Source organism: Catharus ustulatus, chromosome 4 (genome assembly GCF_009819885.2).
Source record: "Catharus ustulatus isolate bCatUst1 chromosome 4, bCatUst1.pri.v2, whole genome shotgun sequence".
Lineage (NCBI taxonomy): Eukaryota > Metazoa > Chordata > Aves > Passeriformes > Turdidae > Catharus > Catharus ustulatus.
This window is the reverse complement of record NC_046224.1, coordinates 67740317-67758407: the sequence shown is the minus strand read 5'-3', so window position 1 is coordinate 67758407 and position 18091 is coordinate 67740317. Positions and strand designations below refer to the sequence as shown.

The following is an 18091-nucleotide window of genomic DNA, read 5'->3' as shown; positions in this document are numbered from 1 at the left end:
GTGGGGGTAGGACTTGTGCTCTGTGGGCTGAGACCAAAGATTAGAATTTTTATTTTTTGCCTGTTTGGGGCAGAGTCAATGTCCTGACTGGAAGATGAAGTTCTCGTTATTCTCTCCAAAGATACCTGCATGCACATTTACAGCTGCCTTTTCGGGGCACTGCGAGCCGATTGTGTGAACATACTGAGCCTTGTTTCCTAGTGCACAGTTATGAGACTCTATTTTCATTTACACTTACCTATCCTGTTATGGAAATCTATTCCAAATGTTTAAAAGCAGGGCTCTCAGGGCCCACCTCAGTGCTAAAGCATGAAGTGACAAGAAAATTTAAGGACAACCTGCATACTGGAATGGAAGTACGAGTGCAAACGTGCTGGCACATACACGAGCATGATAGGATTGTAAATTAGGCTTTTCTTGACTGGAGCATGCAGTAAGGGTCTGCTGGAAAACAAATTCTCTATCTAAGCATCTTTTAAATATTACTTACAACATTTCTTTTGCATTTAGGTTTATGTAATGGTTAGTGCCATAACATACCTTGTGCCTTTGGATGGAAGAGTCTGGGGGAATGGGTGGGAAGGAGACCAGGCTTTTATCTGAGAGAGGAAAGAACAAGGAGTTCTGGGCAATGTATAAATACACTGTTGAGTATGAGGTTGTACAAGCTGCACAGACTCCATTAAGCAAAGGCCATAGATAGACATGAGAATGGTGCATTGTTTCAGCTCTACTAAAATGAAAATATACAGTACAAACAAAAGATCTACAGCTTTGTGAAGAGATTGGGAGAGAGAGGAGGGGGAGCAACTGAATGTTGGGCTTTGCAAATGCTTGCAACAAAAAAATCTTTTCTTCCCTCTAGCCATTGTTCTATTGTCTTTCAAAGGCCATTAAACTGAACAGCAGGTTGTGATGAAAAGTTCATTAAGCCCTAGTTAAATCATTATGAGGATGCCATATTCATGTCTCTGCTTACTCCCCATCCAGGAAAAAATGAATAGGAAAGAGTTGAGCTTTTTTTCCCTTTCTCCTTAAAAGCGAACTAACAAAAGTTCAGAAGTTAGAAGAGAATGGGAAATGGCACATGGAACAAAAGGAGGCCAGAGAGGTGAGCTGGCTAGGAAGAAAATTAGACTTGCATAAGAGCATTGAAAGGTGGTGAGGGACAAATACATCATTTTGACAAGCCTCCCTCCCCTTCTCTTCAGCCAACATGGCTGTTTTTAGTGTGGCTAATTAAAAAATATATATTTCTGGGTGCAGATGGCTAGACTGTTCTTAGAGGTCCTCTACAAATACGAGTCTTTTTCCCTAAATGAGTTATATACTAATGGTACACAGTGTCTTCTCTGTTTGAACTCCAGCAGAACATTATTGTCATGTCTTCTTCATGCAGTACTAAAGTAAAATTGTCAGTCATCACTGGTTACTTGTCAGGTAATTAGCATATTAATGAATTTCCCTGTGAATAAGGTGTTATAAGTGGGAGTCTTTGATAGTACATGTAAGTAAAAATGCAGCAATTTGTCATAAATGCATATTTCAGTAATGTTTTTTAGTCTTGCTAGTTTGTAAGGCTTTGTGGGATGAAGATCAAGAATCTTGGTTAAGCTTTGCTGCATTATGTCAACAAGAATAATATAATACTTTATTTCCCTTCGGGAAGAAAGGGAAACATTTGCACCAGTAGTTGAGGTTTAATTAAATCAATTTCCTGTGAATATTTCAAAGACCAGATATGAGCCAGATTCCCATTTCTCTATGTACTCAAAAGATTATATATTATTTAACTTGTACAGTGGGCTATGTTTGCTCTCTTTTTATTGTTTGAAATAGTCTTCTGAATTGCTGTGTTTTCAAGCATTCTCTCAAATGGCCTGTTTCTTCAACATCAGAAAAAAGAAAGGGCTAATTAGAAAACTTTAAGTCTCAATTCAAACCCCATATCAGTCAGGGAAAAGGCATCTCTTTTCTGAAATGGGCTTTAAGGATAAGTGAGCTATTCCAAAATATTGATATCAGGTTTGATTCTTTCTAAGAAACTTTATTGATACAATTGAAACAATTTTCTTCAATTATGTTTGTCAGAAAATAAAAGTGAAAATTAGTAAATTTTGTCAGTTAAGGATAAGAATGTTTACATTTTAAACATACTACTCAGAGTGCAGCAATGCACACATATACATATGCACATATATAAACTCATCCCTGTACTCACATGAGCTGATAAGGAAAGCATCACTCTTCACATAAATGGTTTTCATGTAGGTTTTTTGTGCATATACCCTTGGTTAATGTGCCCTCTAGGCACTCACACTACCTGCTTCTCCAAAAGCCCGTCACTTCCTTTTCCTCCTTGGATATGAATTGTGGGGGGAGATGTTTTTATAGGGGTTTATACTTAACTCTAAAGCTCCTTGCTCTTTTTCTTTTCCCCCTAATTTTGCCATTTTCCTGCTGCTGGATGAAAGTATGTGATTGACAATGTGATTGAGTTAGGCTGACACAGAGACGTGTTTCAGTGAATGTAAAACTTGCGGAATTTTGCTCATTACTAATACAGTGCTCATTTTTCTTCTCTCAAATTCTGTGGAAAATCCTTATATGCAGCTTTAGTATTAGGCCCCCAAAGGCATAAACCTATTACTGAAGTCACACAATGTTATTTTACATGAAACATTCTGTCCTTTCTAACTTGAGCTTCAGAAGAGGAGTCAGTCTCCTTTTATTCCTGGTATACAATAATGAAGATAATGGAGTGGGTTTGGAGAAGCCTTATACACTGTGACAGACCTCAAGCCCTTGCCCCAAGGGTCGTCTGCCGACCATGGGATTCCTTTTGCAGCTGAAATCATTAGGAGAATGAGATACAGGCATGTTTTTCTTCTGTTTTCTTCAGGCATCAGAAGATGGGAGAGACTCTCAGTCTGTCTGTTCTCCTCATTTGTAGAAATGAAATGGAAATCTCTTTGAAGTCACTGAGCTTGACACAAGTTTGTGAAAGAAAAGACCAAAGCAACCACTTAGCTTTTCCTTGCACTATTAATGTGATTGGATTGCTGTATGTTAATTTATGGCCTGTGCTTGTGGAAAATTAAATCTCTGAAATCTCTGTAGCCTCTCCCCTAAATGTATGGCTTGACTTCTGGAAAAGAAAGAGGCAAACAAGTAAATTCCTTCCTATTTTTAGAATAAACTGAAGTATTCTTTGGCTCTTTACATCTCCTAACTCTTCATTAAGAATGAATCTTCTTTTCCATTTTGGCAGTATATGGTTTTAACAGGTTATGTATCTGTTCATCTTTAAAACCATAGTGGGTCTTCTGAGGCCAGATCCATGTTGTTGTATGGAATTTGTAGGAATTCTTTATAAAGAAGGATCCTATGAACATCTACTTGATGACAGAGACTGTCAGAGCAGGTGAGATTGTGTGGGTACAGTCATTCATCTGCATGGCTCACTCTTCCTTGGTAAGGACCTCTGAAATGCAGTTCAGTTGGGCTGTTAAAATGAATATTTGAATTTTCCATGAAGACACACACAGATATATGCACACACACATATATAATGTATTGTATGTACTTAGACATAAATATATATGAACACACACACACACAATCAATTTATTGTGTTTCATATTTTTCCTGCTCCAAAATTTTGATCATATAGTCCTTAGGTCTTCAGAGGGCAAGCACTTAATTTCGGCTGTTTAGTAAGAAGGGAATACATGTGTTTGCAGAGCTTTAGCAGGCAATGTGAGTACTGTAGCTTCATGTATTATCATAGGTAGCAGTGCTATAAGTAATTACTTGATGTGAAAAAAGGGATGAGAAGAGCCTCTTGGGCATGGTTTAGTCTTCTGAACATTCCCCCAAAGGCTATTTGTATTTGATTTTTAAGTTTACATTATAAATCACAACACCTGTTAATGTGGTAATTTAAATGACTGTTGTTCAAGCAGTTCTGTAATGCATAAAAGTGAGCCATACTGAATTCAGGCTCTCTAGTTGAAGTATCTCCTAACACTATCAAACTTTTAATCAGCAAATCTTGTAAAAAAATCAAGATGTCTTCCTCTTTTTAAACCTTAGATTCCAAAGCAGGCCATTCATGGGCACAAGAAGGGTGGCCTTTGAAATGCAGACTCTTGTTTTCAAACATGATCACATCTGATGAGAGGGGAAGAAATAAAGTGCACAGATTCAGGAAAGGCCTAAGGATACTGTAATTGGTTGAGGTTTAAAATTCTTTTATTTGGTTCTTCCCTGCCCCTTTGACAGAGTATATGTCGAAGAGGCTTTGTAATGCTTTTCCACTGAAGGACAAACAAGGGTACTTTGCAGCTCAGTACTTTCAAGTTTTGTTCGTACACTCCTGCTGCTGTGAAAGGATGCTTCAGGTGCCTTCTGGTTTCCATGTTCATCTCTGCAGTCTGTCACCAGAAAATGTGTGTTTTCTTGTCGAGCAGGCAAGCATCAAACTTCCATGCACTTCTTTCAAAGACCCTGCCATATGGAAATACGCCTTCATATACTGCTGATACAAATAAAAAATAATTTTAAAATTTGAAAGATTATTTGTAAATAAGCCTATGTGAAGAGAAACCCCTGTTAAATACTGTAGCTTAAATTTTTATTAACAATGCTTTAGCTCTAGAACAGAGGTAGTCTAGTTTGAAGCCTTGCCAGCTCTGATTTGCTCAAAGTGAACTTTATTTTTTGTTGCCTTCAGTTTTTAAGTGTTTTCCTCCCCAACAGTTTAGCCTGATAGTCACGGTTTATTTCAATGGATGTTTTCAAAATTTGCTTAGATTTCCTTCCAACTCTCTCATCTTACATCCTCAAAAGGTTTTTAGCTTTTGGATTTTTCTTCTTCCTTTTAATAAAGGCATCTAAGGTGCTGATACAGCATCTTAAATATAGAAGAAAGCATTATGGTCAAGTGAGATACAGGAAAACAGTGCTTTTGGAGAGAAGATGCATGCCTTCTCTCCCCCTCCCTGGTTCAGAATGGAAGTATTCTCTGATGAATGTCTACAATTAAAATTTCTGCCTAGGTTGTGTTCACTCCGTAATATTGAGCAAGTGGGAGCCGAAGCAAAATGCTTTCTCTTTTCACTCCCCATCTTTAACGACACAACATATATAAGTGGTTGAGCAAGGCAAAAATAATTATTTGGGCTCCTGTCTGCCCTTTATCCCCTAGGCAGCCAGACTCCTCACCAGCTGTGATTAATTTCAAAACTGGGGGGGTTTTCAAAATTTGCTGTCACTTTTGACCCCACATCGTTTTGCTGTGTGTTTCCCTGTTGTATTCCACCTTGATCAGTTTGCAGTTAGCGTTTGTTTTTTGTGTGCTCTTTCTCTTTTAAAAATTGTTGTCATTATTATTTTATTTTCATTTCCCCCTCCCCTGGAAAAACCATTAGCTTTCTGACCTTCATTTAAGTCCTTGGATAACTGCTGGAGAAACCTCTGCCCCAGACTGTAATACCCAGATGTACACGGGGGAGTGTGCCAGCTCCTTCTGGGTGCTCGTGTGCTGCAGCTTTCGGGGATATAATTTATTCAAGAGTGAAGAGCAAGCCACCTGTTTCTCAGGCCTCTTGTCCCTCTTATTAAAGGTTCAAGCCCTTGCTGAATAGTAACATCTTAATCTGGGCAACATACACACCATTTAGCTGAAACCTGTTTGTTGAGCTAGCAGGATTTGTGGGATTTTTTTCCCCCTTTCTCTTACCCCTGAGGCGCTTGTCACGACTGTGCATTTTAAAATTAATCAGACCTCCTAGGCTTGTGTGACTGTGTGGTTTAACATGAAGAAGTGGATATCAAGTATTTGCCCTAATTAAATAGGCCTGCTTGGTTTTGTTCTAGTGGATGCTTGGTCTTTTCTTTAATAAGAGCTGCTTACAGAGGAGGCACGGCCAGCTCTAGAGTTAGTGGAGAGCTCACTTCAAAGTTTTCCTCACCACCTGCGCCCGGGATGCTGAGACCTAAAGGGCTCCCTGCGTTCTTTCTTAACAGCACAATTTGTGGGAAGTGAGTGGAGGGGGAAGGGGGAAATAAAGCCAAATGAGCGAGAGAGCGATGCTGGAAGGGGAGGTGAGGAACTGGGATGAGCATGTGGATTGGCTTTTGAAGTTGATTAAGATGACCTGTCATCCTGTCTGATTAGCTTTAGATCTTAGTCTGTGCCATGAGCTATTCACAAGGCTGTCTTGTGTCTTCTGTTTACCAGAAGCAAGGGAAAGCCTCTAGTATGGCAAGGAGCAACATTTGCAGCAACTCCCACTTGCTTGTTTAACTAATGAAGTTGCCTTGTAAAAACACTCTTAAGTTTGGAGCTGTTGCTTAGTTTTATTGGATACATGTCTGTTTAACATTGATATTTTTAAGGTGGTTTGAGGGTTACCAGCTTTACACATGTGTATTCATCTCCTGCATTGTACATAAGCTGTACTGGGATGGTAGAATTCCTTTCAGCATCTTTCCTTCTCATACAGTTTAATTGTATTGCGATTTCTGCATTTCCTCGGCAGGAAGCGTGCTATATGTGTATGAATTCTATAATTTATGAATTCAAAAAGTGCTCAAAAACCAAATAAAGGAGAATTCGGGGGAACTCTCTGCCCTAAGCACCCTAAAACCTGTTACATAGTAATTAAGGACTGATAGCATTTAGAAATTCAGCAAGTTAATTTTAGCCAAAAAATAGTAGAAAATTTGGAACTATCAACATTTTTAGACAAAATGTTTCTTTGGAAATGATATTTTTTGTTTTTAAATGTTTAAGATGATTAATCTGAAAGAGAAATGAAAACATTTCAATTAGGATTAAATAAAACACTTTGGGTCAGGTGGAAACAGCTTTTCCCCTGACTTGGTTTGGCAGCTGAAATGAAAAAATGCAAACTAGTCAAACAAAAATGAGTTGCAAAACCTGGTGAGATTTAGGGGGTGTTTTTGTATCTAATAACCTGAGAAGGACAAATGAACAGTTGTTTCACACACACTTAAATATATCTGAATGTTACGCACTGTGGTTTTGAGGGCAATCTGTAATATTAGTCAGAAAAACTTTCAAAATTTGATTTCCTCCAAATGTGTCAATTTCTGTGCCTTCTGAAGCCTCAAGTCAGCAAAGTTTTGCAGCACCTAGAGCATTTTATTTTGGAGCTGATTTTGGAACATATGTACATTAGATGTATTTGGCCTGTCTTTGCAGCTGAAACCTCAGAGTCTGTTCTAGAGGGCCTAGAAATCTGCATTGGTATACCCCAGAATTTTACTTTGCTTTCCAGTAAAATTCTTGCAGCCCACTACACAGTAAAAAGAAAAGCTCTCTTTATGTATTTCCTTAACAGTTCTGATTGCTGAAGTAAAATCCAGCAGGTAGGATGATACTCCATTGATTTAAGGCTTATTGCACATCCACGCACTAACTCTCAGCCATCTTTCTCTTCCTCTCCCAGTGTTGTTGTTCCTATTTTATTTTAAATTTCAAACCAAATGTAAAGAACATTGACACTGCCAAGCATCTGTCTGGTGCTTGACAGCATCATAGTAACTCTTCCAGTGTTTCCACTGGGTTGCTATTGTTTATTTAAGAACACAATGCAAACGGTGCAGTGTGGGTGTACGTGAAAAGGAAAGAAAGGTTGAGGTAGGGGGAAGGAGCCCTGCACAAGTAAATATGTCTTTCATCATAGCTTTAGTTTGGTTTGTTTGCTGTGTGCTATTCAATAGTCAATAGAAATTGTTTGACGGTTCTGCAAAAGGGTAAGAAACCTTTTCTTAAACTTTTATTCTCCTACTTTTGTCTCAGTCCGTAAAGTTTTCTGCTTTTGTTTTTCTTGCCCCATTTTGTTGTCACCTATCTGTTGTTGAAGGGGTTTTCTTGCTGCTGTTTTTGCTGTTGCTGATGTGAGGTAAGCTGATACTTAGGAAGGGGTCATGATTGGGGAGCTTTCTTGTTCAGATGAAGTGGACTTTAGAGAGCTTATGAAAGATTTGCTGTGCCAGTCTTTGGGGCAATAGAGCTATTTCAAGCTTGCATTCTAATTTATTTAGCCAGGGGATGAAAGTAAAAAGTGAATGAAGAGAAAAATCAGGCTGTGCTTTCTGCAGAAGAATACCCTGTTAGCACTTGTGTGACTTTCTGAGATGTTTAGCCTTGATTTAATTTGTATTTAGGATTTCTCCTCCCAGCACATTAATATAATGTCAATATAGAATGCATTGCATGGTGTAATTACTGGAGAGAGCAGTAGTTGGGAAAACAGACGGTAATTGAACACATGGCTGTTTATTACAACAGGACAGTGCTCCTACACTGGTATTTAGGGCATTAATAGGGAAGAATTGATTTGTTGTTTTAAGATGAATTCAATCACTGTTGCTTGGGCCTTTGTTTGTTCAGGCCGAGTTATGCTTTGTTTATGTTATGTGCCCAAGAGGTTTACACACCACAGTGTGGCATTAGTCATGCAGAGGGCTTGGGAGCAGAGAGCCATTTAAACGAACAAAGGACATATTTCTTTTTGGCTGTTTATCTTCCTCTCCAGCTTTTTACCCTCTAATCTACCTCCATCTCTCTCTGCCTCCTTCCCCTTTCCCCCCAGCCACCTCCCATCTTTCTCACCCTCAGCATTGCTGATCAATGCAAAGATCCTCCCACTTTCTTCCTTCCTCCTGGAGCTGTGACTGACAGGTGGCAACACGGGGGTAAAAGATGTGAATAGGAGCGGTGGCTTCAAGGTGTTGCAAGGAATGGGGCTGGGGCGAGCAAGGATTCCTTCCAAAGTGAGCAGAGGGGAATAAGCTGTACCCTGCACGTCTCCACTGTGGAAGTTTTGTATGATGGACCTTTTGTGGATCCTGCTGGCTCGTACTCTGGATGTGCGCTGTGCAGGGCACATTTTGGGACTGAATGAACATCCTGCCCTCTTCTCACTGATGCAGGTTGGAGGGAGAAAGAGAAAGCCATCTGGCTCAAGTTGAATTCCTTGTCTCCCTGTTCTGAGCAGCATTGTTTATATTTTAGGCTCATTGTGCTTGAGAGGAAGCTCATCTTGATTGATTTTTGAGTGTGGGAGAGTTAATGGACACTTCAGGGTGATGTGGGATGATGATTCTGCTTTCAGATGCAAGTTCTCTACTCCCTTTTTGCTCCATATGCAAGAGCTTTAGAAAGGCAACATTTGACCCAGTACAGATTTTATAAGGAACCCAATATGACTTGTTATTCTATCCCTTTACAGACAGGGGTTAGGCCTGTTCCTAGAAGGAGCAGTATTAAAAGAACTGAAAAGTAACATTAGCAGCAAATCTGTGGGGTCACTAATTGGTAAAAGCTTTTATTGCCTAGCTGGTAAGATACTTGTGTCTAAGTACAGTAGTGCAGGAAGAATTAGCCCCCAGATTTGCCTTTTAGGGTACAGAAAGTACTGGCTTAGACAGCACACGGAAGGAGAAGCATAGATGTGTGACACAGAGAGCCAGATTCTTCCTGTCAGGGATAAAAAGCGATTTCACACACTGCAATGTGCAAGGAACCTCCATTGTTCATCAGAGCCTTTTAGCTGTAATGAATTAAATTATTGAATCTGCAAATAAACATTAGACACACAGGAGATGAAATGTATGGATGTGAAATCCAGCAGGGATTGTTGGTTGTGTATGGGACATGATACTTGGCTACTAACTATGGTTTTTTTCCTAAATATCTAGGAATTACAGTTATGAAGGCTAGCCCATATGTTCAAAGGAAAATATGATTTCCATCTCAAAAAAAACCCCCAAATAATTATTGTATTGCACTGCCAATAAACAAGAATGATAACAGCCAAAGATATAAAAGCTCAAAGTCACAAACTCTGTCCAAGTGCTTTATCAGAAAAGAAAGTGTCTCTTCCGACTTGGAAGTGGTTATCCTAGCATCCTGTTTTTCCAGTACAGTTTGGAATGTTGCATTAGTGTTGTACTGTAGATTAGCACACACAGTCTTAAGGTGAATAGTGTAGAGACAAAGAAGGAGAAAGCCTCTTGGTTTTTTTAATGCACCCTGATGTTTTTGTGCTGAACTTCTTTTTCTTTTCTGTTTTGCCCACAACACATATCCCATTTCAGTAACTGAGCATCTTATCTCCCACAGAGTCAGGGGGAAAAAAAAGGAAAAGCAAAAAAGTCAAGAACTAACCAGAAAAATGGTTTCAGCTGTAGTGATTATTGTGCATTCCTTTGATCCTGTAGATTTGCTGGCTTGTTGCAAAGTGTAAAGCAGGCTAATATATTTTTACTGAGGTATCTATATACAAGACCTAAATAAAGCCATGTATTCCTCAATAGTTATATTTCCTTGTATATTAAATTAATATATGAAGATGAAACTAGAGGACAGCAGGATCTTGCTAATGATTGTCAGCTGCAACAATTCTAGATTTCATACTGATCTCATGTACAGCTTTAATCAGCAGTGATGTTTAACTAAATATGGAGACATTTCACTGAAGATTATTTTATTGTAAGTCTTTTTTTTTAATGCATTTCCTCTTGCTGTATCATCTAATTAATTCATGGCTCCTGTGAAGCTTTTGGGTATGGGATGTATGGGATGCATATCCAAGCAAAATGCATTCTTTTCTTACTGGTTTAGCCAAGTCAATACTGTCTGAGTTCAGATGAATTAGGGAGCTTTCATTGGTAGTCATTCTATACCTAAGCATGTAACTATTAGATGAATATGCATAGCATAGTGGTTTAGGTCCTTGTTATTTCTGCTGAAAAAAGGTGCAGTCTTTTTGAGACAATCATCGGGCTTTTTATTATTACTTTTATTTTACTGTTAGACAGGTTAGTGGATGGGAGAACACAGTACCCAGTGGATTCTACACAGTATGCATGATCCAATATTTTAAAGTAATGGGGCTCACAAAGACAAAATAATGAGAGGTGCTTTCTTACATTGCCAGACTGCAGAATTTTCCTAATAGTTCTATGTAAACTCATTTTGTTGGTTGTTGCTTTTGTTCTGGCGTTATGCCATAAATATAGCATGGAGCAAACTGCCATTAAAATGCTGGAGGGAGTTCAGCTGCCAGTTCCATTTCATCCTTGGTTTCTCACAAGTTGGTGCTAGCAATTGATCTGCTTATATTGGACATTGTAAATGTTCACCAGAAATGAGACTGTAGTTACCAACCACCACACTCCTGTTTTCAGGAGCACATAAGATGCGTTATGCCTGTTTTCAACTCATCTGCTTCAGCTGTGTTAGCAGACAAATCCCTGTAGACATAAAGGCAGGTGAAAAAGCATCCAGAAGAATGGAGATGCCAGCTGTATTTGCATAATCAGGCAACACTGTGGGAAAATGGAACAGGGAGACAATTTTTCTACGCTTTTCAGTATAAGGAGGTTAAAAGTTGTACTTTAACATTCTTTAGACCTTCTCTTCTCCTTTAGAATACACCTTTGCAATCTGATTAATTTTGGGATGGGCAAAATACTAGTGGATATTTTTTTCATTTGATTTGTTTTTAATGGAAAATCTTGCTCCTACTTGGAGAGGGCACTGGGATTGTTTTTAAGCAACGCCAGGTAGCTTTCCTCCCAGGCTGAATGCAGTCCATAAAGCTGTCAGTTCTGTAGCTTAATACTGGGTCTTAATGTATTAATTCAAGGCTTTCAGTGATCTAGGACACAACATGTGCCAGGACTGGTAACTAAAATTAGAGGCAGACTTTTGGCTGTGAGAGCTGTTTGAGGCTACTTGGGGTGAAAGAGGAGGGAAGAGACCTGATGTCAGTCACAGTTCAAGGACTGCAAGATGTCCAAAGCATCTCCCAAAAGCAGATACGGGTTTTTCTGCACCACACACTGTGGTGAATGATCCTTCCTTTTTCTGTCTTATCCCACTCACTGATACAGCACTCAGTGGTTCATTTCACACTCCAAATCCACGTTGAAAGCTGTCTTAGTTCATTTGTTATACCAATAACTGGACTTTGCTGAACTGGGATTGTAATTCCCAACACCGTCCCTCTTCCCACCTCCCCCACCCATCCTCCTTGCCCCCACCCGTTTAATAGTAGCTAATCTTCCATTAAATGCACCTTAAAAAAGTGAAAACATTGTGAAATGTGAAACTAAGTGAAATTCTTGTAAAGGATTCTAAGTTTTCATTTCTAGAAAGCAGCTCCTGATGATGTAAAAAAAAAAAAGAGGAGGCAAAATAGGCTTGTTTCTTCCTCCTTCACTTCATTGGATGTATTTTATAATGTAAAATTTTATACTGTTAGCTGTATGCTAGAATCATTTCCCTGTATTTTTTTAAATATATCATAATTCTGTTAAGGACTATGAATGAGGAATAATTAGGCATTACTGTTTGGTTATGTGGATTCTCTTGTGATTCTTTCTTGTTTACTTCATTTAAACTGTTGATACTGTTCTGGCCGTGTAGAAATAATGACTGTGTTACTTCATGAATATGAGATTACAGGGACCTGGTTTTAAATTGCTGTGGCACTCGTTCCTCCTCTGTGATTATTTCAGGCTATCTGAAACGTATTCTTTCTTTTTGAATAGAGAAGCACAAGTTCATAGACATTTCATCTTTACTAAAACATCTTCAGTCTTTACCTTATACTAGCTTGTCTCTTTTTAATAAAATGAAGGCTGCACTATGCACTTCTGTGGGATTCACAGAAACATAAGAGGGGGGCCTGATTCGAATGAGATACATAGAAATAATTCTGCAAGATATGAAAATTTTGCCTTATAGTCAAACAAAGAAAGATTTGTAAGTTTTTTATGTTAGGGGAAAAACAATTCTCCTCTGGAATCTGTACTGTGAATCTAAACTCTGGTATTTTGCTCCTATTCCAGTACAGCACTTACTTTGATGACTACTGGAGGTCTGATCTCACAGAGAGCAGAGAATATTGAGTTGAGATTTCTTGAACAGAGCTTAGGGTATAATGTTTTGTTTAGTTTGTTTCATTAGATGCAACCTAATCAGAGAATAATTTACAGTAAAAATGCCAAGGTGCTTGTTCATGTAAAGGATCTGTTATTGACGTCCTCAATAAAGTAACACTCACATTGAATTCCATGAGACTTTAAACTGAAGAAATGCTTCAGGGTTTGTCCCCAGCTCTTTTGTCCCTGCCAGTTTCTAATGAACATCCCATAGAAGAGTTTAACAATTGTACTGACTTTGGTTTTTCAAGGTTTGGGAGAAAATTGCTTTCTCAGGTTAAGAAAAAATTGTTGAAACAAAACCCCCACATTTTCTCTAGAATAAGTAGTTTCAAAGACTGTTTCACATCATGCTTTCTGATACTGAAGGATATTATAAAGAGTATTGTAGAGAAAATGCTGGGGGGAAGACTTATAGATGATAGATGGAGATATTTCAGACCTCATCCTATATTCTTGGGGTTGAGATAAAATTTAGACAGCAAGGCAGTTACTGATGCAAGTTGTTTGTTTTATAAAGGGAAGGGGGAAACAAGCCACTTCTAAGATCACTGTATTGCAGTAATGCTAAACAAGTCTAGGCCATGGTCTATATTGTACGCACCAGCCAAACTATATTTAGCTGTTTTTCTCCATATTTTACTGCCTGGTTGTTTTTCTGCATATTTTGCTGTTTTTTCACATACCTAACTGTTTTTTCTGCATATTCCTTAGTTTAAACCAATGTTTATAACAAGTGCACAGAATAAACCATTTTTAAGTGTTTTTCTGCAACTTGTTAAGACCCTTCAAAGCTGCTGAAACATAAATCGTACTAAATTTAAAAAAAAGAAACTAAAAAGCAGCATACAGATATTAAAAGACCCAAAATAAAGGTGGGCAGTGAAGTTCTAGACGGCGACCAATCATCGTACCTAAAAAACTCGTGCAAAGCACGTAAACAGCATAAAAACACCAGTCAAAAAATGCATAATCGCCTAAAGAGTAATCTTAAAATATATAATTCAAACTAAAAATAAACAATAAAGTAACTCATACATAATCATATTAATTTACTGTCCAAAAGTCCTTTTTCTCCCACATTGTACAGAGACAATGGTGCTTGAATCCCATGGTTTTGTGTCAGAGGAAGCAGCTTAATGTATCTAGATTCATCCTTTTGCCTTGCTTTCCTTGTCACTGTGAGCTCCCAGGCTGAGACAGATGGCTGCTGGTTTAGTTGTGTGCGTGGGAGACAGGAACTTCCACATGTGATTTTTTGCCATTTGGTAGTAATTAGTTTGTTGTATAAATTAACATTAACTGAACCATTCTTCAGGCATTGTTTGTAATTATTCTTTGAGCCTCTGAGCTGGGTAAAGAAATAAAAAGTGGGGAAGAAACTGCTTCTTATTTTGTGCAGGGAAAGGACTCTATCATTAAGCAGAACAGAGCAGCAATTATCATCACATGCCCAGTAGACTGAAAACTTTGAAAAAACCCTTTAGAAAGTGAGATTTTTTTTTTTCCTATGGAAATATGAATGGAAATTAATGATTTAGATGTGCAGATAGGCTTTATAAAATTTTTGAGAATAAAGTTTGGATATAAGCAAGGGTAATCAGACCTTCCTGGCATCATCATTATTACTGCCAGTATGACTGCCACTGCTGCTACTTTGATGTGCATTTATAGGGAGTAGAGGATTTATTTATTTTTTAAAATATATGTTCTCTCAATATTATTCCTTTTTTCCCCCCATTTTTGAAACATTTCCTGATTCATTTGTGGTAGGCAGTAGATCTTGTGCTGCAAATCAGGAGATGAACTATCATTACTTCTAGTTTTCTCTAGAGATTTCTGTCATTTCCAGCAACCAGCCAAATCGGAATTGTCAGGAGAACAGCCTCTCGCGTGTTCCTTGGCACTTTTTCTTCTCGACTTGGTCAGAATCCAGACATGCAGAGGTTTGTGGACATGAAAAATAACAGGGAAAATGCCCTCTGGTATTAGCCCTGTATTTTAGGAACATATTGGGAATCCCTAGGTTCGTTTGCTGGAAAATTTCAGTGCTTCAGCAAGTAAGAAAGTTTTATATCTCGTTATACTGAAGTTTTTCTCTTTCTTACCCAGGAGTAGCTGAGAGCTGATGTTGGTGTCTGTCTTTTAATAGAGCTCTCCTACTCGGTGTACAAAGCTGGCAAGATGGGCAATGTGGCCCTGTGCATTAAATCCTCTCACACAGAAGTAAAACTCAGGTACAGTCCATCACACTGTACTCCCCAGCTTCACTAACATTAATTTAGTGGCCAAAGTATACCCTCCAGAGAAAGGCTCATGTGACTTGAGTTTAAAAGTGTCCTGGTACTTTCTTGTGAAACAAAATGAAGACAGTTTTACACCCAGACTTGAAACTTGTCTATGTAAATTGGTATTCATTGTGGTTTTACTTCAGTTTGTTGCATACAGGGCTCACACACAAGAGGTGATTTTGGGTCTTATTTCTTCTCTCAGAATTGCTATTTATATTTACATTTGTCCAGTTAAGTAGTTTTGCCTCGACAATAAATGCTAAAAGAGGACTTTCTGGAAATGCTGGAAATTCTGAAATAAGTAAATAAATGTAGCTTAGTTAAGAATTGTTCTATTTTTCTTGGCACAGTGATTTAGCCTATATGAAGCTTTGCGCTGTTTGGGGAAGAGGAAGGTGGGAGGGAGTGTGTGGGAGCTTTGGTGGCTGGAAATGTAAAGAGAATACAAGCTGAGTATGCTGAAACCTGCAGCTAAGGGACAGCTACCAGGGATGGTTTTCTTTCTGTCTTGCTTTCTGGTAATGGTTCATGCTGCAACTGAAGGTATCTGTGATTTTCCAAGCTTTGATATCAATGAATCAAACATTTTCTAAACCATTCTATTGAACAATTTGGCTTTTTTTCCCTTCAACTGCGAAAACAGAAGGTGCCAATCATGCTTTGATATAGGTGTGACAGCGTGGTGGTTGGGCTTGCAGTCAGCCCAAGTGAGCACATGAGCTTTCAGTTCATTTTCGCCTGGCTGAAAGGCTGTTGGTCACGAAGGAGGAGCTGAAGGCTTTGTTGTAAGAAGTGTAGCATCATTGTACCAATTGTAGGGCTGGGGTTCTTTCATCTCTGGAGGAATACAGGCAGAAAGATCAGTCCCGTGGGGAAAGCACAGAGCAGACTCAAAACCACAATTTCTTCTGGGTTTTTTTTTCTGTGTGGTGGTTTTTCACAGATTGCCACATGAACTTCGTTCTCTGTGTCTGGTTTCTGTGGTTTGAAAGTATGGTTGATAGTGACAGTAGCTGTGTGCTTTTTCACAATGGTGAAGTTTAATTACTGCTTGGGAGGCACAGCCTGACAGTGGTCCTGCTTTACCAAAATAGACTAGACATAGATCTGAGGAAGCAAGCTCCCTGGAAATACTTGCCTTTTACAACTCAGTGCCATTTACATAACCAGAAATGAGATTGCAGAGAGAGTATGGAAGCTTCTGGCCTGGGTTCAGTAGCAGAGCTCACTTTTGCCTCAGTGGAAATGCTGCAAGTGGAGCAGCTGCAGAGTCGAGCCCATAGGGTTCTTGTGCCATAGGAGGTTGGCACAGTGGCATTGTGTGGTAGTTATGCTAGGAAAAGATGTGTTTTCCATACATTATCCTAGATTCTCCTTTGTTAGGCCAGACAGTTCCCCTTCCTGAATCTCTTGGAGCTTGTACCCAGAGCAAGGGCTATGCTGGGATGTCCAGCTGTGGTCCTAGGGATGTGCAGCCCTCATGATGCAGGACACTCTGCTGGATGATAGCCTGAGAACAAAGATAAAATCAACCCCTCCTTGCCTGCCACATAAAAAATTTCTTCCTGTCTCACATGCTTTTCCTCACATGCTTTGTAGAATGTATTTATTTATTTATTTTGTGGACATGCGAGTTATGAGCTGTGGCGTGGCAGGAAGATGAGGAATTTTCTGTTTTGTTTTTAGTTTGGGGAAGAAGTGGGTGGGAGGGAGTGTGTGGGACCTCCAGTGACTTGGAGCTCAAAGAGAATGCATTAACTAACCCAGGGGGATCGCTGGGATACAGGAGTGAGGAACTGCAGCTTTAAAACCAGTGATCTTTATCCATTGCAGGGTTTGGGTCACAGATCTTGGATAAGAGAGGGGGGAAGAAGGGTGAGCAGGAGGGTGGGCACAATGGGAACCAGATGTTTCAAGCTGGGAGGGGGTTTGGCCTCTTTGTTATTGTGTGACAAGCCACCGATCTCCCCTGCATCCCCAGCCTTCCAAAGTATGTCATTCTTCTCTGGAGTCCTTCTGTCCTCTGCCCGGGGAGGGGAGCGGCTCACACATGCAGACATGCACACATACGTGCTGCACACATGCACACGTGCTTGCACAGACAGCCCTGGCTCTGGTTTTTTCCTTTGGCCTACCTTTCTGAATGGCCCTGGAAGACTAAACAGGTGTTATCTACTTTTGATTTCAGTGCATTTAAATTAATCCTGTCAGCTCAGCTGTTAAAACAACTGTCATCTCCAGCTGTTAGTAATTTTCGACTGGGCACTTTTACAGGTTGCCAAGTTCTGAGCCTGCATTGTGAATCTCTCGCTCCCTTTCTCTAGAAGTGCTATAGTAACAATTTGTATTTTTTTTAAAGGGGATTGCACTGTTTTTATAGCAAACCCTGTTTATTACATATTGAAATATCATCACAAAACCCAACATCATCATGCCAGACTTTGGAATAAAGAGCTAAACCATGTGTGGAGTGTGGTGCATATCAATCTTCTGTGGGTTTGTTGCAGCCTCTCTGTGCATTTTAAATTTGAATGAGAGATGAATCAACCTGAGGGTTTGGGAGGGAGGAAGAGAAAGGGCTCTAAATTTTTATTGCCAAAAATAAAGCTTTCATTTTACAAGCACTGGTCTCTCTTTTCCCTTTTGTCTTAATGTGCATTTAATTTTCATAACTTAAATTAACAGGAGGTACCTTGAACTGCAAATATTTTATATACCTTTCAGTTGTTAGATTAATGACGTACACATGGAAGCCATAAAAATTGTAGGAGAAAAAAAAAATCATACATTGGGTATGTGTTATTGATTTCAGT

At 39.1% G+C, this 18091-nt stretch overlaps 1 protein-coding gene across 9 annotated transcripts in view; it reads left to right on the top strand.

Moving 5' to 3' along the window:
• The window catches only part of SOX5 (SRY-box transcription factor 5), a 624352-nt gene that overhangs the window by 405162 nt on the left and 201099 nt on the right, over positions 1-18091 (top strand). The gene's annotated exons all lie outside the window — the stretch shown is intronic.